General features: G+C 50.0%; 1 protein-coding gene across 5 annotated transcripts in view; it reads left to right on the top strand.

Annotated features, from left to right (window-relative positions):
• Positions 1-21,742, top strand: part of DAAM2 (dishevelled associated activator of morphogenesis 2) — a 130,678-nt gene that overhangs the window by 32,309 nt on the left and 76,627 nt on the right. Inside the window, exon 1 of one of the 5 annotated variants that reach the window (XM_027601365.2) lies at positions 1,364-1,384. The exons of the other annotated variants lie outside the window; for them this stretch is intronic. The gene's annotated coding sequence lies outside the window, so the exon portion shown is untranslated. Of the gene's footprint in view, positions 1-1,363; positions 1,385-21,742 lie in introns of those variants that run through there. 5 annotated transcript variants of the gene reach the window in all.

Genomic DNA, 21,742 nt, shown 5'->3' with positions numbered 1-21,742 from the left:
CTTCTGCATTAGGAGCCATCAAATGTTTTCTGTGAGGGTCCTGAGAGTAGCTATTTTGGCTTTGGGGCCCCACAGTCTCTGTTGTCATTACTTCACTCTGGCACCAAAGCAGCCCCAGAAAACATGTAAATGAAGGGGGTTTGCCAATGACACTGGGAGTGGGCCAGATTGGGCCATCCCTGACCTGGATAGAGATAGCTTCTGCTGAAAAACATTGGCTAGTTCCCCATGGCCTGCTGGACCCCTTCACATGACGGGCCCACCGTATTCTCCATCGCCAGGTGCATCTTCTACACAGAGTCCTTTCAAAGCCCCCAGAAGCTGCACTCTCCAGCCACACTGCCCTGCCTGCCCTTCCTCAAACATGCTCTGTCTTTATGTCTCTAGCCTCTGCCTCCACAGCCCCCTGCACCTGGAATGCCCTCCTATCTACTCCTGAGATGTCGAGTCCTTCTGCAGATCAGGTGTTTCTCTTTGTGTCCTACCATGACCCTCCACCCCTCAGCCCTCTCCAACACGCTGAGCTCCTCCTCTGTGACCCTGTCACTTTGTGCTTGCCTTGGGAGTGACCCTCCACGTGCCACACTTCAGTAATTTGTTCCTGCTTATCTCTTCAAGGGCAGGAATCAGTAGGATTTGGCCATCTCCCCCAGCCCCACCGCCAGGCCTGCCGGGCACTAGGCACTCAGGAAACCGTCTTGGCATAAACCCCATGACCTCTCCTTTTCCCCCCAGAGAGTCCCTGCCACAGCAGGTGGTTTTTTTGGGGTTTAGCTGAGCCATTTTGGGAAATCAAGATCTCCTCATGAGTAGGACAATGAAGCTGCCTGTAGCTAAATCCGTCACTGGCCCTGAAACCTGAGCCTGCCCACTCCCTGTGCCCCACGATCGGGTGTCCCAGTTTGTTTTGACATCCTGTGCGGGGCATGAGGGGAGACGGGAAAGATCCAGATTTCAAAGCAAGAATTTTCTCTAGCAGCCGCTGAAGGCCAGGCCCCTGCCAGTGCCTGGGCTCCCATGTTAGCATTTTCAGTTAATTAAGAAAACAAGCCCCGAATCCCTGACAGAGATGGTTTTGCAGATTCAGGAGATAGGGTTCACATCAGCGTGAGGGAGAGGCCTCCCAGCTCCTGCAGGCAGGATGAGCTGGAAGAGGGGAACTCGTGAGCCAGAGAGGACCCTCTGGTGTCTTGTCTATGAGAGAAGGTGCCACGGAAGTCGTGTCATGGGGAGCCAGCTCCAGGTAGGGCCCAAACACAAATCTCTGCTCCTCCTTTCCCTTCCAGGGCATTGTCTGAATGGCTGGACTATGGAGCAAGGCCAGCTGGGTGAGAATCGGAGAGGAAGATCCAAGAGAGTGAAGAAGCGTGTTCTCTAGAACCAGGTTATTCCAACTGCCTGGCTAGTGGGGGGGGACAGTGGCGAGAGGTGACCTGGGCATGGTTTCAGGTGGAGCCCAGGTCGCTGACCTGCCAAGGGGAAGTTCTGGTCAGAGATGCTGCTTACCCATGCAGAGCCTTGATGTGAAGTTAAAGAGTGGTGTTCCTCAGCAGGGAAAGTAGACCTATTGCTGTAGAAGCAGCTGGCTCACCTCTCCCCTGTCCACACCCTCCGTGTGGTGCCACGAGGTGCTGGGGCTCCACCAACGCCATTCCCTGACATGGGTGTTATTGGGCAGGTGGACTTGGCCTTGGGCCTCTGGGCATTGCAGGGGCACAGGTGCGCACAGTGTGGGTGCTGAGTGTCCAGCCTGCGCATTCTTTTACAGGTGCGCACACCCTTCGCACTCACAGCCTGAGCACCGCATGCAGCAGTCCCAGCCCCTCTCACTCAGAATGCGGTAAGAGAGAGACCTAGTCCTGCTTGATTGCTACCAAATTGTCTGGCCTTTGTGAACCTCCAGTTTCTAATGGGAAATGGGGACGAGGCTCACAATGTATGTGTGTCCCAAAGGGTAGATATGTTGGGTCCCTATGAGATAAGGCGTATAACGGGCCTGGCTCAGTGAGCCTGGTGTCCTTCCCCATCAGACATCTGTCGTGGCTCAGCTTCTGCCTGCTGGCCAGGTATCTGGTCAGCAGTGGGAAGAAAGGCCTGGGGAGGAAGTGGTTGTAGGGCCAGCTCTCGGGATCTGTTATAACTGGTCCAAAGAACCAACAGTTGGTACAGATGTTTTTTGGCTTTTGAGAGCCTTCCCCTTGTGCCCTTGGGAATTTCTGGACTCCCTGCCTTCTGGAAGACATTGTTGCCTCACTCCTAAGACAGGACACGTTCTGTGAGCAGTTAAGACCATGTTGGGAAAGCAAGTCTCTCAAAAGGTGAGCATCTCTGGCATTCACAAGCTAGAGAGAAGTCATTTGGGGTTTGGTGGGGGGAATCTCTCTCTCTCTCTCTGTGTCTTTTTGCATTTCCATCTGAATCCTCAAGCTGTATGGCTGGCATGACCAATAGCTCTTCTTTTCTGGAGAACCAAAATACCATCTCCTAAATTCCCAAATCCCAGGACACCAGGCAGGTTTGTTTGCTTTCTGCTGCTGCTGCTGGTTTTTCTCACTGGGTCTCAGGAAAGAGCATGCTGACGGCAGGCAGATAGTGATCTTCGCACACAGACTCAGTTTCTAGAACTTCAACTTGGCAGATCAGAACATTTTTGACAGACTGTTGGGAGCACTTTCTCTTATTTAAACAGTGTTTCTAAGTATTCTCCAGGCTCCAGAGGGAAAATTTGAGGTAAAGACCAGAAGTTGTGAATTTGCTTCTGGAATATTAGGGAACACCATCCAAAGAGAGGCCCTTGCAGGACCCACAATATTTAGGGAAATGTTCATCAATGCATCTTGGCTAAGAATTTTGGAGGTTTTGCTTTGTTTTTAATTACACTTTTGTAGTTGTTGTTTCTACTATGGACCTTCAGGAGAAAGCACTTAAGGGGAAGCCAAGAACCAAAGCAGGGTGTGTCTGCCATTGTCCTCTAGCGGGAAAGGAGAGTTCTGTGCTGGGAATTTGGGGTTGGGGTTCTAGACATGGTCTGTCATGAGTTTGTTCTGGGGCAAGTGGCCTTACCTCTCGAGCTTCAGTTTTCTTCCCTATAAAATGGTTTTGGTAAGGATAGCCACCCCCACTGTCAACATCCTGTGCCTCCCAACAGCTGTGTGGGAGACACCTGCGGGGCACGTCAGAGAAAAGCTGGGGCTGAGTTCATTCATACACAGGCGGTGGGAATGTTGTCATTCAGGAGCAGAGGGGGGTGGTCTGCCCCAGAGTCAGATTTTTGCATCTAAGCTTATGGAATGGTGCTTGGTCGCTCTGGAGGACAGTGGCCCTCGCACCTTGGCTCTCTGAGTGGGGGTCTAACAAGATAGCCCTGCGCCTGATGGGATGTGGGTGTTGTCCCAGGGCTGCTGAGCTGCTTCTGTCTCTGTGTATAGTGTGCTTCCCCTTGACCTCCTTGGTCTGGAAATGGATTCTCTTAATGGACCAAAGGGGAATTTGGAAAATCCCAAACTCAGTTTCAGAATCCAAGGAGGGTAGTCCCCTTCATGACCAAGCGCTGGACCACGCCTGCATGCCCCACCTCTCACAGCCTGTGTTTAAACTCTTGCCCTTCCCTCTGCCTGGAGGTTGGTACCTGGTGAATACCTAGCCATCCTTCAAGATGTAGTTCAAGCACCACCACCTCTGAGTTCCTGAGTTCCTCCAACCCCTCTCCCCCCACCCCAGTTTCAGGGAGGTGAGGTTCTCCCTCATCTCTGGCCCTGAAGACCTGCCCCGGATGTACCACTTAGCACAGAATGTGAAAACCACTATTTTCCCTGTCTCTCCCTGGACTATGAGCTTCCAGGATGCAGGGATTCTGATAGGGCCAACTGTGCATTCCCAGTCCCAGTGTCAGGGTCTAGCACATAGTAAGTCCTCATTAAATATAGGCCGAGTGAAAAGTGAGGGCATTCTGGGCTCTTCGCCATCTCCCACTGAGAAGGAATCAAGAGGGGCTGGTGTTTGGGCAGTTGGCCCAGGGACCAGCCCCGTGGTGGTATCTGAGCCGAGCACTCTAGTTGGTGTCTCCTCGTTGTGTGCCTTCCACGGCGGGGCTGGGGAGCAGTGTGTGCACAGATGCGCAGCACGCCCACTGCTGGGTGTGGGGGGCAGCACCACGTGTTCTGTAGCGACCCAGGTGTGGACATCAGCGCCAGCTGCCTGCCCTTTCTGGCTTTTGTCCTCATTGGCATGTAGTTCTCATAGCTATGCCCATAGGCTTTTGGAGGGAGTGTGACCGTGTGGGGAAGCTGGTGGCACTTTGGGACACAGACCCCACTGTCTGTGCCCAGGAGGGACACCTGTGTTGGAGGCTAAGAAGGTGCCTTGTTTGCACCAGTTAGAGAGTTGCAGCATGTGAGAGATTCCACAACAGAATTTTTGTGAATACCAGTGAGATAGGAAGGGAGCGAGGGCTCTTCCGGGTCAGTAGTGATCTTACCTTCAGGGAGTTTATTTACTCACTGGTCCATTCAGGTACATTTGCCAAGTGCCTCCCGTGTGCGTGTCTGTCACTGTTCCAAGTTCTGAGGATGCAGACTGACCATGTCCCTGCCTCGAAGGGCTTACTTTCTTTCTTTTTTTCTTTTAATTTAAATTCAATTTAGTTAACATATACTGTATTATTAGTTTCAGAAGTAAAATTTAGTGATCCATCAGTTGCATAGAACACCCAGTGCTCATTACATCACGTGCCCTCTTTAATGCCCATCACCCAGTTACCCCATCCCCTCACCCACCTCCCCTCTAGCAACCCTCAGTTTGTTTCCTAGAGTTAAGAGTCTCTTATGGTTTGCCTCCTTCTCTGTTTTTATCTTATTTTATTTTTCCTTCCCTTCCCTATGTTCGTCTGGTTTTTTTTTCTTAAATTCCATATATGAGTAAAATCATATGATATTTGTCTTTCTCTGACTGACTTATTTCACTCAGCATAATACCCTCTAGTTTCATCCACATCGTTGCAAATGGCAAGATTTCATTCTTTTTGATGGCTGAGTGATATTCCATTGTGTGTGTGTGTGTGTGTGTGTGTGTGTGTGTGTGTGTTTGTGTGTGTACCACATCTTCTTTATCCATTCATCTATTGATGGACATCCGGGCTCTCTCCATAATTTGGTTATTGTGAGCATTGCTGCTATAAACATTGGGATGCATATGCCCCTTTCAATCACTATGTTTGTATCTTTGGGTAAATACCTAGTAATGCAATTGCTGGGTCATAGGGTAGTTCTATTTTTAACTTTTTAGGAGCCTCCATACTGTTTTCCAGAGTGTCAGCAAGATTTTATTTATTTATTTGAGAGCGTGAGAGAGTGGGGGTAGGAGCAGAGGGAGAGGGACAAGCAGACTCTGCACTGAGCGTAGAGCCTGAGGTGGGGCTCGATCCCACACCCTGAGATCATGACCTGAGCTGAAATCAAGAGTCAAACACTTAACTAAATGAGCCACCCAAGCGTCCCTTGGAGAGCTTATTTTCTAGTGAAAATCTCTGAAGACTGAGGGGATGGGAGTTAAGGCCACCATCACTCTGGAGAGTGTCCCCTGCAGATTCCGAGCCAATGCCCTGGTGAAGGATGTTGTTTCTTCATTCATTAGCTCCTATATTCTCCCCCAAGATGCTGCCTACCAGACCGCTGTGGTATCACCCTTCCCACATTCCTGGCTTTGCCTCCTTCCTCAGGTTGAGTTAGAGACCCCTCACCTATTCATATACCATGCCCTGTGTAGCTCTACCCTGCACGCTACCCCTCCCTGACCTGCTCACCACTTGTAACCCCTTCCCTGCCTAAGAGCACTTTTGATGAGCAGGTCTGTTTTATTCCCCACCATATCCCCCAGTGGGCCGCACTTGGCACAGGGTGGAACTTCTGTATGTGATTGTGGAATGAATGAATCCAGGGGACGGACGCTGGGTTCCACTTACCCATCTTCACCATCCATGCTAAGCTTGTGTGTCTGTTTTCATTTCTTCCTGGGTCAGTTGTCAGAAGGATGGACACTAGGGGAAGTTGCTGGAAAGCTGGGGAATTGTGAGAAATGGGAAAAGCAGGAAACCCCTGGTGGAAACCGTCTCTTCACAGTGTCCCCTCCATGACTTTGCCTTTGAACACACTCCCTCCTGCAGGCTGGGCAGGCAGGTGGGCTGCAGGGCTCACAGAGCTGGGCTCTGAATTTCGTGCCCTCCTTGTGCTAAGGCCTGTGTCTTCTTCTTTGTGTGTGTGTGGGGACCAGGCAGTGCTGAGGGCCAGACTTGCCCCTACAGCCCTCGGGTTCAGTCAGCGCAGCTGGGCCGGCGGGAGAATAGGCCACCCGGGAATGGCTGGGAAGCAAGTCCAGGCCTTGGGCCCACCTCCCCCAAGGCCAGGATGTAGCGTGGGACCCAGGCGGGTGGAGGTTCCCACCGCTCAGCTCCTGCACTGGCTCCCAGATGCTGCAGGCCCAGGCCGTGCCTCTCAGCAGCAGGGGGTGGGGAAAGACTCCAGCTGCCTGGGTCAAGACCCCATATCAGGACCAGGGCAGTGCCTCAGACACCCACCTCTGACATTTATCCTTCACCTGGATGGCTGCCAGTGGTCCTGCCAGCCAGCCTTGCCTTGCATGGGGGGAAGCGAGTCTGGAATTAACCACTGCAGGCCCTGCCCGAGTCAGGCCGAGACTGTCCTCCCAGATTGGCCAGCACCCATCTGTCATATACCCAGGGCTGGAGTGGGCATAGTCACAAATAGTACCTCATTTAATCCTCACATCAGTTTGGAGATATGTGCACCTTCCCCATTTTCCAGATGAGTAAACTGAGGCATGTGGAGTTCCATGATCTGCCTAAGGTGATAAGTTAGTAAAGTTTCATAGGAATTCCTTCTTTATTACAAAGACCTATGTGCTAGGTGGTGATTCTAGGCCCTGTGGATATAGCAATGGATGATGAACAAAAATGTCTCAAGGACAGAGAGATAATAAAAGAGTAGTAGAATTTCACAAGGTAGTAAGTCTATGCGGAAAATGGGAGGGAGAAGGGTTATTTCAAATGGTCATGGAAAACCTCCTTGAGAAAATGTGCGGTTGTTGATGCTGACACAGTGCTCACCAGGGGCCAGGCACTCCCTCGTCACCATAGACAAGTCCACTATTTAACCCCCACAGTAACCTTCTGAAGCATGGGGCTGTGATTCTCATTCTCAGAGGGGGACACTGAGGCACAGGGAACTTGCCAGAGATGACAGCAGATGAGAAGCAGTGCTGGGATCTGTGCTCAGGCTGCCTGACTCCCCAGCTCTGGCTCCGGACCACGGCCAGGGGCAGGTGGGGAGGGGAGGAGCCCTGTAGCCCCTACCTCACAGACCAGGGGGTACAGAGGAAAGGGCAGAGTAGAGGAGGGGTTCATTAGCGGTAAACCTGGGTGAAAGGGGAGGGTTTGAGTCGTTTGCAGAGAATAAGAACAGGAGAAGGGAAATACTCTGGGGAGGGGTAAGGCCCAAAGGCTGCACCTCGCCCTTCTCCTCCCCTCCCTGCCCCTCGCCTCCAGCCAGCCACCCTCAGCCCTGCTAGGACTTGGATCTGACACAAGTAGGGCTGTTTTTGCTCTTGCCCTCCTCTTCCCTCCCTCTGTGTCAACCTGAGAATAACTTACTTTGTTGATGATGATGATGATGATAGCAGCTAATACTGGCCAAAGCCTTACTGAAATGGGAGGTGAAAATATATACAACACCCACGTGCAGGGAAAACCAATTATTTCCTGTAATCAGTCGCTTGCCATAAAAATCTTAGCTTGATTAATAAAGGTACTTTAGCCTGTTCTGATGTGACACCATGGCTCACGGTCCAGTGAGATCCCAATTTGGACTCCCTGGGAAGGTGTCTCCCTGTGGGGCCACAGGGTCCCTGCTGATCTCCCCTGATGTGTTCTGTGTCCCCTCTGCATCTGGAGCTCCTGTGCTGAAATCCACTGAGGGGGCCACGTCTGATCTTGTCCCTGGGGCTTTTGAAGGGGGACCTGGAGCCTGCTGCTGAAGCTTTGGCTTCCTCAGTCCCCCTGGCTCTCCTGGGACCCCCACCTGTCCCTGGAGGGCTTGAGTGTCCAGCTCTTCTCTGGATGTGGGGACTCTAGATAGGTGGGCCTGAGGGCAGCCCCTGGTCCATGCAAAACTTCCCATGTTGCTCTGAGCCCTACTGAAGGGTAGGCTTGTCCAAGGGGCATGCATTTCCCTGCTCTGGGACTCTCTTGAGTCACTGCGTCATTTCTAATGATGTCCCTCTCCCCACCCCGCTGGTGGGGAAGGGAGTAGTGAAATCTTGGCCATTGACTTCATTTCCCTCCCAGTCCTAGAAAGGTTTCTTCTCAATTCCTGACTGGAGAAAACAGCATTACCTCTTGGCAGCCATTTCTAACTCTGTTGACCTTTGTGTTCTGGGGGCTCTCTGTGTGTTCTTTGCCTGGTGGAAAGAAGGTTGTAGCTTAGCTCTGATATTAGAAGTGTACAAGAGAAAGGAAAGGGAAAAAATATGAAACACCTGGATTTCCCAGGGGCAAAATATATTAGGAAATATTTTAAATATTTTCCCTGTAAAATACTGTGGATCAGACATGCAGTATTATTCCTGAATTGTCAGTTACTCCTCATGACTATGTTACAGGGTATGTCCTGTCATATTCTCTTTGTACAGATGAAAAAGTGAGACTCAGAGAAGTTAACTTTCCCAAGGTCTTATAGCTAGTTAGCGACAGAGCCAAGTTTGGAAGGTAAAATTCTAGATTCTCAACTCCATCCTATCCCTAAGGTCTTTGCTGCGTCTCAGAAAGGAGTCTTGGGGCCAGGTTCTTCAGCCAGCACTCAGTGAAATAAAATGTAGCCCCTTGAATAATTGATAAAATCCCCAGAGAAAGGGGGATTGACTTCAGTCCACTCAATCAGGGGTAAATATCAGGGCAGACCCTTCGAATCAGAGGAAATCTTAATTCACGTTAGCAAGGGGGGTTCGGGCTTCTGATTCTCTCCTGTTCCTATGCACATAAAAACCTATATCTTTCTGTTCTCCTTCAGTCTTGACACGAACAAGGATTTTCACTACCTGTTTGGATCCCTGTGCTTGACCAAAGTGTGGGGTGACAACCTCCTCCCCACTCTGCTTCCTGAGTTAAAAAGGCCTTTGACTTGCAGCTGAGCTCCTTCTTTGCAGAGCCTGGGACAGTTCCGACTCTCAGGCCTCCAGTCTGCTGAATCCCTTGCCCTTTTCAGGCTGCTAGGAGCTGGTTCCCAGCTAGCAAGGACGGTAGTGCCACATTTGAAAACTCCGCTCTGGCCTTTGTTTGCACTGGAGTTGAAAGACCAAGGCGGGTATCTGGGCATCACTTAAAAATAGCCAGGGAAAATAGTTTCTTGCTCTATAAATTTAGCTTTTGTTACATAAGTAGTCCTTCGTATTATAACGTTGACTCTAAATAAAAAGAGGGAGAAAATCTACCCACGATCACAACACTTGCACATGGATTCATTTTTCCAAAAACCCCAGTGTCCTGGACATTCAGAGATGGAGGGGCAAGGAAGGGATGGGAGCAAAGTCAGTGGGAAGTGATTGAGATGGCCTGAAATGCAATTTAGCCAATGCACAGGCTCAATTTCAGACTTACTCTTCTCTTGATTGTCTCCTCCAGGAAGCCTCCCCTGGTATCCTCCTTGTCAACAACTGGGATGTATTAGATGCCTTTTTCTGCTCACATCACAATGTCTTGCTTGAGTGTCCCATATTGTGTTATGACTGTTTAAGTGTCTGGCTCTCCCACTAGACTTGGATCTCTAGGTGTTCAGGAATATATCTTATTCTTCTCTGTATCTCCAGTGCCTGGGACATCCAAGCAGGTTGATTAAGTTAAGTTGCCAGATAGAGGGGTCAGGGCAGTTACTGAAGAAGACCTGCACTGAGGCTCAGACAAATTTCTAAAATCTATAGGATGGAGAGCAGCATGGAACCATGAGGTGTGTTATCCATGTCTGATATGGGCGTGTTTTCTTTGGTGTGTTTTGTGTGTGTGAGAGAGAGAGGAGGAAGATTTTGCACACCCCACAAGGAGCTGGGAGGCCTCTTCTCACATTGGAAGAGGGGATTGAAGAGCGTGAGCATGAACTTGAAGAGCATGACAAGGGGCCCCATTTTCTCCTTCTGACCACATGAGCTCCAGACCTAGTGCTCTCTTCCTCAGCCCACAGCGGGGCAGGGACTGTGCCTACGCCTTGGAATCCCCACTGTCTGGCACGGTACCTGGTCATGGAGTAGGTGTGCGGTGAATCCCTGTGGAATGGATGGAAGGAATGGGTGAATATACGGAGGGAGAATCTTACAATCCTGTGGGAAGTTTGGGGAGATGAGCACGAAGTCTGGTTATGAGAGAGGGAAGGGGCATGGGTTGGCAGAGATGGTGGAGGCAGCTTCATGGTTGGATGAAGGGAGGCAGGCCATTGGGGTTCCTGTTGGTTTGGATACTTTTTTTTATTTTTATTTTTTAGAAAGAGAGAGACCACGAGTGGTGGTGAGGGGCAGAGGGAGAAGCAGGCTCCCCGCTGAGCAGGGAGCCCGATGTGGTAATTGATCCCAGGACCCTGTGATCATGACCTGAGCCAAAAGCAGACGCTTAACAGACTGAGCCACCCAAGTGCCCTGGTTTAGATACTTCTACCCAGATGCTGACTCGGGACGGCCATCTCTTGGGGGAGAGGAGGACTGGGGGGCTGTGGGAAGTCCTACAAAGACACAGGCCTAGAGAGAGCATTTTCCCCCTTTTATTTTGCTTCTTCCCTTCCAGCACAAGAATCGGACACATTGCTAAGATTCCTTGAGTCCCTAGGGCAGGGGTGGGGGTGCAGTGGGGGGGGGGCAGTTCTAACGAATGAGCCTGGACAGAGGCATGTGGAATATGGCCCAGAGAGATGGGGGTGAGGGGTGGAGTAAGTCGTGAGTTTGGAGAGAAGGAAGTTCTATTCTGGGCGCCTTTGAATTCCAGCCCCTCTCTCAGCCAGATCCATAGCAGCCCCCTATCCTCTGGCACTTCTGTGCACTGGCTTAAGCTCCATTTCTGGCCCCCCTCCCTGCATCCTCTAAGCCTTGGCTCACTCTCTCCTTGGTGTTCTGCCTCTTGGTATTCTTGCCTGCATCCAAAATCTCCTCCCAGTCTTTTCAAAGGAGCCATCCCTACATAACAATATCTACAAATAATAATTAACATCTATGGTTTATCCCCATTCCTACCATAGGCCATGCACCTCCCGAATAGCTTTGTGTGTCCCCTGTAAGTCCCTAAGAAACACATGAGGTCATTACTTCTGGGATGTCTGTGTGACAAACGAAGAAACTGAACCTCAGAGAGGTTTGGGTGAGTCAGGCAAGGTCATCCTGCTAGTTGGTGACAAAGCCATGGCTGGAGACCAAAGCGGCCTATGTCTTCTCTTCCCACAGCTACACAGCCCTCCCTCTGAATCAGACTCGTGGGGGGTGGGGCTCAGTGAGCTGCATTTTAACAAGCCCCCCACGAGATTCTAGAACTGCTGCTTTAGCTGATTTGATCCAAACTGGCTGAAAGCCCCCAAGTCTACCGATATTTGGAGAAAGCAGATCCATTCACTGCCATTACTCATCCTTATAGTTCTGTCTGCTGGCTTGGGGCATATAGGGCAAGATGTTCCTGAGCCCTTGTTTCCCTGGTTGTGAGATAGGAACAATCCAACCCTTAGAGGGGATATCTCTAGCTTCTCGTTTCTAGGAGAGGATCTCCCCGGGGTGGTTACATAATCCTGTTGGCACCCCAGCATCACCTGGGACACTTTTGTAAGACATCAGTGCCTGGCTCCCTCCGAAGACCAGGCCAGCATCTCTGGGGTGGGGATGAGGGCATGAGTGGTTCTACTGTGCAGGGGCAGAAGGCAGGGGACAGCCCTGGCTGTTCACTCTCAGACCTCATGCTCTCCATCACTTCCTCGAGGGAAGAGGTGAGGCATCTCTAACCAGTGCCTCTAGAAGAAGGTATGAGCTGGGCCTGCCAATACTTCTGCCCCTTTCTGGGCTCTGCTGCCTGCAGGGTGGGTGCTTCTGACCAGTTCTGGGAGATGAGGTCAGCAGCCACTCCTATGGGAGGTCCACGGTCAACCCTCTATGCCAGTGAGTGGACCTAGGAGCTGGCCTCACTGCGTGGAATATTAGGCAGTCCATTTGACCAGAGATACAAAGCCACATACTTGGACGGCTTTATCCGAGCATGGCTGATACTGTGACCTCCATTTGTCAGCTTCATGCATCAGTTTTTCAAATGGTCGTGAGCTCGAGCAAGACGAGGCAGGTTTTATCCAACACCATGTATTCGACAGAGTTAGTATCGAATTTAATGAACTGGCCTGAACAAGCCAGCTGGTTAGTTAGTGGTCAGTAAACATTTGTTGCATCTGAATCAAAGCCAAGCCCCCTCTGAGCACCACTACACCTCCCCGGGGACTGACCTCCCAGCCTCAAACCACCTCCACCACCAAGCCCTCTCATGCCTGACAGTTAACTCCTTAAACCCCACTTCACTGGAATGAGTTAATGCCACCGGCTCTCAGTAGGGACTCGCCAAGGATCTACTGCACCTAAGAGAAGAGCAAATGATTTAGAATTGGCTCCACCTTTTTATTCACAAGTTCCCAGGTAATGGGATGCCCCTGGTCTAGAGGCACATTTTGAGATCACCCAAGTTAAATGAAAACAAAAAGTGGGTGAGCTCTGGCTTTCGGGAATGCCCTGGGGCAGTTGGCTGCGTGAGAGAGACACCTCTTGAACCAGCTGTCCTCCAGTGTTTTGCAAATTAGAATCACCTAGGGAGACTTACAAATGCCAGAGCTGATAGGGTCCCTACTGGTCCAGTTTTCTCAGGACTGAGAGGCCCCCTGTGATGTGGGACTTTAATTACTAAAACCAGGATAATCTGGGGTAAATCGGGATGAGCGCTCACCCTAGTGGCTCCCCGGCACCCACCCAGAGATTCTGTTTTAGTTGGTTCTGGCTGGGATCCGGGCGTTGATAGTTTCCAGTGGGCCCTGTGATTCTACTATACAGTGAGGTGTGGGGAGACCCTGGAGGATTTGATCACAGCTCGGGAGAGAAGGGGTGAATTGTGAAGAAGTTTAGTACAGATGCTGATGTAAGAGGAGGTAAGAGAACCTAGAGAGAATTACATTACTTGCATCCCTGTCACTTGGGAAGCTTGTTAGAATGCAGATTCCTGGGTCCTTGCTGACTCAAACTCCGAGAGCGGGGCCCTGGACATGCATTTTTGCTAAGCCCCTTAGGGTGGGCTGTCATTGGAGATCTGTTCAGGGTGGGCAAACTAAGAGCTAAATTGAGGGAAGAGAGATGAGAACCCAAGATGTGCTCCTAACAGGGAGCCTGTTGGCGGTTTTGGCCTGAGGCCAAGAAGAGGGTGTGAGCAGGGCGCAGGTGGAGTCCTGAGGAAAGGGCTCAGGCTCAGGCTTAGCCTGGGCTGGGATCAAACCAAACCGGTAAAGAAAGGGTGGTGGTGCCTTGAAGAACCGGTTCCAAGCTTAGAGCATGTACCAGCTTACTGAGTGAGCGCGGGGCAAGGTCAATGCTGCCGGCCAGACATGCAGGACTGGGACGCTCACCCCGACTCTATGGCCACACGGCCGCACCCTGTGTGTCTGACTGCGCCTGAGAGTCCCCATAGCAGAGCAAAGGGCTCATGCAGGAAGCATTTCTAGGTAGACTCGACTGGGCATTATTGAGAGTGATTTAATTTATTAAGTAGAAGAGAGAACAGTGTGTGTTCAGGGAAGAACAGAGGCTCTGGACAAATGGTCAAAACCTACCTCTGATCCTGGCTCAGTGGATTATGTGCTTGTAACCTTGGGCAGGTCTCTTGACTTCTCAGAGACTTCCCCCCCGCCCCCCACACACACACCGCAATTGCCTCCTCTGTAAAATCAGGATGCAAATATCTACTTTCCAAGGGTTTGTTCTGATAACTGAGATAATGCATATAAAATGCTGGCATGCAGCAGTGCTCAAGACAAAGGAAGAGTTAAGAATGATTCTGTTGTTTTGGACCTCAGGACTGTGGTGCCCTTCACAGCAAGAAGCCAGGGTGGCCTGAAGGGAGATGAAGTCCCTTTGAGAGGAAGTTGGTGGGATTGTGTGAGCACATCCAAACAGAGATGTGGGGAGCTGGACATATGGAGGCGGAGACTGGGGAGAGGTGGGTTTGTGGGTGACCATCACTGAATTAGTCTGAAATACAAGGACATGTAAGGTTTGTTTGGAGGGAGAAAGGCTAAGAGAGAAGGATGGAGATCTGAGATCTGAGCCTGCTGTGTGTCAGGCTCTATGTGGGTTCCTGATAAACTGTGTGGCACTGTCCCTGATCCAAAGAAGGTCACAGCCCAGTGACAGTGACCGTAGCTCAGGAAGCAATAGCAGGTCTGTCCGATGTTTGATGGTGGGAGAGACGCAGGATGCCAGGGAGGGGTGCCTAAACCACACCTGTGGGGAAGGGAGTGCGGCTTGCCCTGTGAGTGGCCAGGAGGCTGGGGAGGGCCAGAGAGAAACTGCTCCAGACGGGGGGCAGCAGCTGGTTGAAATCAGAGGCATGACAGCAGCCTGGAGCATGGGGCCAATTGTCAGCATTTGTGTTCTGAAACACCAGGAGGAGGGAGAGTGGGTTAGAGGGCCTCTGGAGGGGTGACAGGATGGAAGGAAGAGGTACCCAGAACTGCAGTTCCAAGGGGAGGTGGGTCATGGGCCTCCATCACTGGGCACTAAGGGGGCAGATGAGGTGCCCTGCTGGGTCAATAAAGCCCCTTTGGTGGAGAGAATCAGGGCAGAGCTTGCAGGGATGTCAAGGTCAAAGAAAGGTGGTTTAGAAATGGGAGAGTCCACACAAAGACTGCTCCTGGGGCTTGTCGCTGTTGGGAGGGATGGCTTGGCTTCTGGAACCTTAAGTCCTGGAGCCAGGGTCTCCGTTTCCCTGGAGGAAACCTCCCATTCCTCAAAGCATAGAGGGGAAATATATCTTTTATGCCTTTTATGCAACATGCCTTTTGTCTGCAGGAAGGAGGGGGGAAAACAGCCAAAAACAGAAATGAAAATGTCCTGCGTTTTGTCGGGGAATGCTAAGATGTGATTTCACCATGCAGGTTTATAAAGGAGCATGTCTTTGCCTCTGGCTGAGTGTCACTTGAGACACCTCTTGAGGGTGTCTGGCCAAGGTCTGGATGCCTTTGACCTCCAGTGGACTCCAGAAGAGAAAGGATCAAAGTACCTGAGTTTATTGGGTTTGCTATGAAGATTTGCTTCTGGGGAATTCATAACTTTCTCTTCTTTTTCTGCCCCACTTCCACCCACTGTCATTAGATGTCTTTACATCCAGGAGAGGACCTACAACATACATGGCACTGTACCAAGAACCATTCCTGTGGGGCTTAGAGCCTAGATAAGGGGAAAAGTTCATTGGTGTGAAAAATTTAAGTTAACACAAGAAATCAAATAACATGGGGTGCCATGAAGTGATATATGATGAAGTGTCCTATAAACAGAGAGAAGAGTGACCAAAATGTGTTTTGGAGAATTCCAGTAGGTTAGGATGATCAGGAAGCCTGCCCGAAGAAGGTAGGATCTGCAGGGGGGGGTGGGGAGAGGAGGGAGGGGAAGCAGAGACAGGCCTGGGGACAATGGGATGGGGGAAATATTGTGAGCCCAAATGGAGAATGAGCAGAGTCGGAACTAACGCAGTCTCTTGCATGGAGTATTTATCCCATTGCAGACAGACATACAATCTTTGTGTATGTGTAATATAATATCACACTGATATGTCTTATGATAGGACAAGAATTCAGGAAATACTGCCATTTATTTAAATCCATCCACTCTTATCAAGTTCCTGCTGTGCATGCTGAAAATGCCCCGTGGGGGGAATTGGGGATACAAGCAGAAATGTCCATGCTCTCTGGGAATTTCAATCCCGTGAGCACTGGTGCATTTAAGGAGGAGAAGGACAGCGTGGTTGGAAGCCAGGGGACGTGGTGGAGTGGAGAGGTGAGGCGGGACACAGAGGAGAGATGCGGCGAGGAACAATCTAGCAGTTACTGAGTTGCCCATCAAGGCCATTCGGGCAGGAAGCCGCTCCAGATTAAAGTAACTCATCTCTGTTCCGTCCTGACCATTCAGGGACTGTGGGTAACATTTTTGGAAACACAGGGAGTGGCTGGCTGGGCTGCTCTTCCTGGGAAAGTCTCCCTGAGCTGGCTGCCAGAGAAGATGGGCAAGGCCAGCTGCATGATTTGCGGGGCCCAGTGCAAAATGGAAATGCAAGGCTCCTTGTTCAAAAATTATCAAAGATTCAGGACGACAACAGGAGAGCCATAAGGCAAGCGGGGGGCGCTTCTGAGAGTGCCCAGCTCACATGCCCAAGAGGTTGACCCAGAGGAGGGGACAGCCTGGACCCTTCTGTGACTCAGTGTGTGTGGTAAGATAATGGGCCGGGTTGCTGTCTGTGGCCGGAGGACAGGGTTTCTCTGTACTAGCAGTGCTGTGTTGTCCCCTAAGAGTAGGTATGGGGTGATGGGGAAGGGACGGGGCACCTCGGGAGGCCGCCATGGCTGTGGGGGTGCCGACTGTTTACACACCCTGCCATCTCTGTGCCTCAGGAGGGCTGTGTCTGAGTTTTGGAATCGACCAAACTGAGACTCCCATGTTTTACAAACTTAACGAACTTGGGCAAGTTGCTGACTTTCTCTAAGCCCTAATTTCCCTATATGTAAAAATGCAGATCACAATATCATCTTTGCAGGATAATTAAGTAAAAATAAGTGTGTAAGTTGGAGCCCAACCTAATTTTTAATGAACATTAGTATCCTTCTTTCTAGAAACATATTTAATATCTATCTTGTAAAAGTGTGGCGCATGGAATGGTTTGGGGATACATTTCAAACAGCAGGGGCAGAGGGAGTGTATACCCTATTATAATATATCCCCAAAGGAAACCCAGTTACATCTGCTAGACACACACATACGCACAAACACATATACACAGATACACGTGTACACATGGATGCATGTATGCACACACCTGGGGCAGAATCAAAACTGGAATGAGATGGTGTGTGACAGGAAAGAGCCCCACTTTGGGAGTCATCCCCTCTTAGCCTTGAACCTCAGTGTCCTCCTTCATCAAAAATCCTGACCTCACTGGGTTGTCTTGAGATGAAATGAGATGATGAATGTGAATGTTTGGTCTCTGGTCCCTGGCAGGTGCAAGCATCTTTTGGATGGGTCTCTCCTCCCAGGCCATAGTGCGGTGCACGGGGAACTGAAGACAAGATACTGCATTCCCCACAGTAAGACTTCCTGACTATCAGGCTTGGGTAGCTCCTTATAAACTAAGGGGGCTGATTTTCAGTGGTATTGCTGTTTCCTCTGCTTATGTACTTTGGGAAACTAACTGGGTCTTCTCTCTGCTCAGACTTGAAAGTCAGTAGAATCCAATGTATTTGTTTCCTGGGGATGAACACATATATACACACACCAGAAATACACATATATAGATAAAGACATACACCACACATATCACACATAACCATCCCACACAACCACCTCTGCATCACAGAGTCAAACCCTTTCACACACTCACACACATTAATTTCTTCTCTCTCTTTCTTCTTTGGTCAGTTCTGGGCCTTTCCTATACCGGCTTGTGTAGTAGGAGGTATAGGTATCTCCCTCTTCCCACCCTACTCAATCCACATCCCTCCCAATCCCTTGTCCTGAAAACTCCATGTCATGGCCACTGTTCTCAACCCCCCTCAGCATCTCTTCTGCTTCTAACAAATTCCAGGACTGTAACCTAGGCTTCGAGTGCCCTATTTTTAACCCACCCAGAGGCCCTGGGCTGCTGTCAACTCAGCCCTATCCCCAGAGACTTCATGGAATCAGGTTTGTGCTTGTTTGTGTTTCCCTGGGTTTCTAACCCCCTCCTCACTTGGCTCCTGAGAGACCCTCAGCTTCTCCTGCTTTCATGGTCTGAGCTCTGAACCTTAGCCACCACTATGAGCAGCCTGCGGCCGGGAGACGAAGAGGGAACAGAATTTGAGGGCCTGTGATGTACCCAGTGCTGTGTGGACACATAATATGTGCCCTTCCATGTGGTGCTCACAGTGGGGTTCGGCATCCATGTGCCCACAGGGAAATGAGGTTTTTAGGGACAAAGTAATGTAGCCACAGGCTTAATGAAAGTATATACTCTTTACAGTACCACTACCCTGCCTCCTAAAAGATGAGACGATATCAGCTGAGGTTTGGGCCTGGGTCTGGGGATTCCTTGTTCCAATCCCCCACCCCTCGGGTTTTTCCTAGAATTTTTACAGAAGCATATAATATTAATAACCTTCTAGAGAGTAACCAGCTGTAGTGGCCAGAGCCCTTGGTGGTTTGGTGGTGTGAGGTTATAAATGGACTTGTTTTGTTTGTTTTTCATAACTTTATTGAGGTAAATTGACATACAATAATCTTATGTAATTAAAGTACATAATTTGATATGTTTTAACCTATGTATACACCTCTGAATCCCCTACTACAATCAAGATTGTGGACATGTTCATCATCCCCAAAAGTTCCATTATGCCCTTTTAAAATCCATCCCTTCCCTGCCTACCTTCCACTGCCTCCGTAGGCAACCACCCATCTGCTTTTAGTCACTATGGATTAGTTTACATTTTCTCAAGCTTTAGATAAACAGAATTGTACAGTATGAATCCTTTTTTGCCTCTGTTTTTTTTTTCACTTAGCATAATTATGTTGAGCTCTATCCACATGTAGCATGTATCAATAGTTTTTTTTCCTTTTTAATGCTGAATAGTATTCTATTATATGGATAACTATACACTTTGTTTATGGATTCACCTGTTGATGGGCACTTGGGCGCCTCCAGTTTGGAGCTATTACAGATAAAGCTGCCATGAACATTCATGAATAAGACTTTATATGGGCATATGCTTCCATTTCTCTTGGATGAATACCTCGGATTGGAACAACCGGGTCATATGGAGGCGTATGTTTAACTTTTTAAAGAAATGGCCAAACCGTTTGATGCAAGAGTTCCAGTTCTTCCATGTCCTTGCGGGCCTGTAGGGTGTACAGATTTCAAGGCTTGGTTGGTATGGAATTTGTGAGTCCCACCAAATGGCTAAACCTAATATTTAAAGCAGGTGGCTTTCAGTTTAGACTGGGAACTCTGAGGGATGCTGAACCGAGGCATGCAGATTGAGGTGCTCCCGGAGACATTAGTCAAGAACTGTTTGTAGGATGCTGAGAAGGGGGAGACATGCGGGGTCGGCACTGGGTCCAGCATGAGACTACATGGGATTGGATCAGGTCTGGAGTGTGGTGTTTGGGAATGAGACACATGTACTCGAGGCATTTTGGAAAAGTGGTGGCAAGATTCATTAATGGGATAGGGCATTAGGGATGGAAGAGAAGAGCAGTGGGAGGAGACCCTGAGCTTGCAAGACCGAGCTCTGTGAGGGGAGGAGCTGTGTCTGTTTCATTAGCTGCCCCTGCACCTCCAGGACCAAGAGCAGTGCCAGGCATGGAGGGAGTGTCGACAAGAGTGATAGTTAAAGGAATGAGCAAATGAGTGAATGATGAACTAATGGGAGCTCAGGGGATAGGATCCAGTTGAACCGGCATCATTTAGCACTTCATGTAGTCTGTGGCACAGAGCCTAGTGTCAGGGGTGGAAGAAGCTCTGGAGAGCATGTGGTTTGCCCTGGTCATTTACCGACAAGGTTCAAAGAAATTATGCTCTCTTGTCCCAGGTGGCCTGCATGGGCAGAGACCAGATTCAATCCTATGCCTCCTCGTTTGTAGTCTAGGGTTTATCTTCTTTTAAAAAGAACATCATTTTTTTTCTGACGAAAAGGATAAATGCTCATTATAGGAAATTTGGAAAAATCTGGAAAAGTAGGAAAAATAACCCCAAACCCCAGCAACTCAAGTATAATCACTTTAGGCTGGTGTGTGTGTGTGTGTGTGTGTGCGCGCGCACGCACGCATGCTTAGATATGTCTCTATGTCCATCTGTCTATCTAATCTATCCCCTATGTTTTAGTAATTTGGGTGTTTTCAGTCTTTTATTATATTATAAACGCTGGGATGGACATCTGGTCTTGAATCTTGGATGGCACCCTGATTATTCCCAGCACTTATTCTCTTATAGGATGTCCCCACTAAACCATTAGGATGAGCAGAGTACCCTGGGTGGAATAGAACGCCCCTTGGGAAGGAGTTCCACCAACATTCCTCACACTCAAACATTTATACTTCTATCCTAACTATGTCCACACTTTAGTAGGTTGATTTGCTTAATTCTCTCCCTTCCCCACCAAACTGAGCTCTTGTTTACCATGGTATTTTTCCAGACCTTAGCGTGGTATTTAGGTGTGCAATGAGTATTTATTAGAATGAATGAAGGAACAGATGAAATTGTATAAACAAGAGTGAAGGGAGGTGAGGGGTCACCTGGGTCTACATTTTCAATCACATTTGCCTTCCTGGGGTCAACTCAATTCCTTTTCTCCTCTCCCTCAGTCCCTGTCCCCCTCCCCCTGCCTCCTACCCTGGAGAGATGGAATGTGCCTGTTGTCCAGGATTTATGTCCAGCAGAGCCCTGAGGCACACGCAGGGCCTTTTCTGGTGTGAATGCAGGACTGTGGGAGGGCCTGGCAGGATGACAAGGGGGGCACCACGTCTGAGGAAGACTCGGCCCGTGGTCCAGAGTGTGACCATGTGCACAGTCCAGCTGGGGTCCCAGGGTTGACTGGCCCTGGCAACACCTCGGGGCTCTGCCTTGATGAGGGACAGAATGCTCCTGTGCTGGGACCCCAGAAGAGGACCAGGAGCAGTGGTCCATAGGGAGCTTCTCCCAGCCCTGGGATGCCTCGAATGATGTGGGTTCTCAGCATGTCAGTGTGCTCTGGTGAAGGAGTGCACAGGAAGAAGCTGTAGGCTGTTTTCCCCTGCACCCTTTCAGTAAGGACAGCACCATCTGTGTGAACTGGAGGAGGGGCTTGGCTTCCCGGAAGCGGGAGGCGGGGAGGAGACCCGTGTCACGTGTAGGGTGGTTTCCCTTTGGCTGGGAGCCCCAGACCTCTGGCTCTAATGGGTAGCAGAAACTTGGTGTTGAAATTCCTTCTTCTCTTTTACTTCACAGCTGTTGCCCAAAGAGCTCCCCACCACTCCCACTCAGTCTCAGCCCAAGTCCTTGTTTTCTGTGCCCAGTTCATGTCTTGCCAAAGCCCCCTCATCAGCTCACACACATGCTAGTGTGCACACCCCTCCATGACATCTCCAGCATCCATCCCCTCCCCTCCATTCTTGGCAGTTCGGGGCCTCATTAACTCTCACTCAGACAGAACTGCTGTCTGGATCTTCCCTCTGATGTCCCCATGTCCTGTAATGCCCCCCATCAGGGCCACCAGAAATTGCCTGTCTAAATCCCAGCTCTGATCTGAATCCCAGCTCAAGCTCTCCTTCCTATCAGCCAGCCACCCATCCTTCAGTGGCTTCCCCTCCTTTACCCAGCATTCAAGGCCTTCCTTTATCTGGCCCCAATCTGGTTTCCCACCGCATCTCTTTAAGTCCTACATTTCAGCCTGGGAAAACAATAATTAACCCTCAA

This window comes from Zalophus californianus, chromosome 7 (assembly GCF_009762305.2).
Source record: "Zalophus californianus isolate mZalCal1 chromosome 7, mZalCal1.pri.v2, whole genome shotgun sequence".
In the NCBI taxonomy this organism is placed as follows: domain Eukaryota; kingdom Metazoa; phylum Chordata; class Mammalia; order Carnivora; family Otariidae; genus Zalophus; species Zalophus californianus.
The sequence above is the reverse complement of the archived record's forward strand: the minus strand, read 5'-3'. Positions and strand labels throughout refer to the sequence as shown.